Source organism: Penaeus monodon, chromosome 15 (genome assembly GCF_015228065.2).
Source record: "Penaeus monodon isolate SGIC_2016 chromosome 15, NSTDA_Pmon_1, whole genome shotgun sequence".
In the NCBI taxonomy this organism is placed as follows: Eukaryota; Metazoa; Arthropoda; class Malacostraca; order Decapoda; family Penaeidae; genus Penaeus; species Penaeus monodon.
Window position 1 is genome coordinate 17,064,623 of NC_051400.1, and position 334 is coordinate 17,064,956.

The following is a 334-nucleotide window of genomic DNA, read 5'->3' on the forward strand; positions in this document are numbered from 1 at the left end:
AAATCTGTCTGTCTCTGTGAAAGTGCCCCCGATATGACACCTCGGGCCTTCGCTTCCATCTTGACCTCCGACACCGAGAGCCTCTTCCTTCGCTCTCGGCCTTCCTCTGACTCACGTGACAAACCTCCTTCGGTGACGTATCTCTCCCCGCTGAAGGGGTCGGCCCGTGATCTCCCGCGGGCGCTGCAGGAGGCGGGACACGTCATGGCAGCAGAGGAGAGGGGCAGAGACAACCACACGAAGAGCAGCGAGGAAACAAAGGCATGAGCCCCGAGGATGGCTGCCATGAGCATTCCCTCGTCAGACCAATCGCAGGAATCGCTACTGGCATGAC

The 334-nt window shown here is 59.9% G+C and overlaps 1 protein-coding gene across 1 annotated transcript in view; it reads right to left on the reverse strand.

Moving 5' to 3' along the window:
* Positions 1 to 334, reverse strand: part of LOC119581792 (cGMP-dependent protein kinase, isozyme 2 forms cD4/T1/T3A/T3B-like) — a gene marked incomplete at its 5' end in the record, with an annotated part of 43,492 nt that overhangs the window by 27,683 nt on the left and 15,475 nt on the right.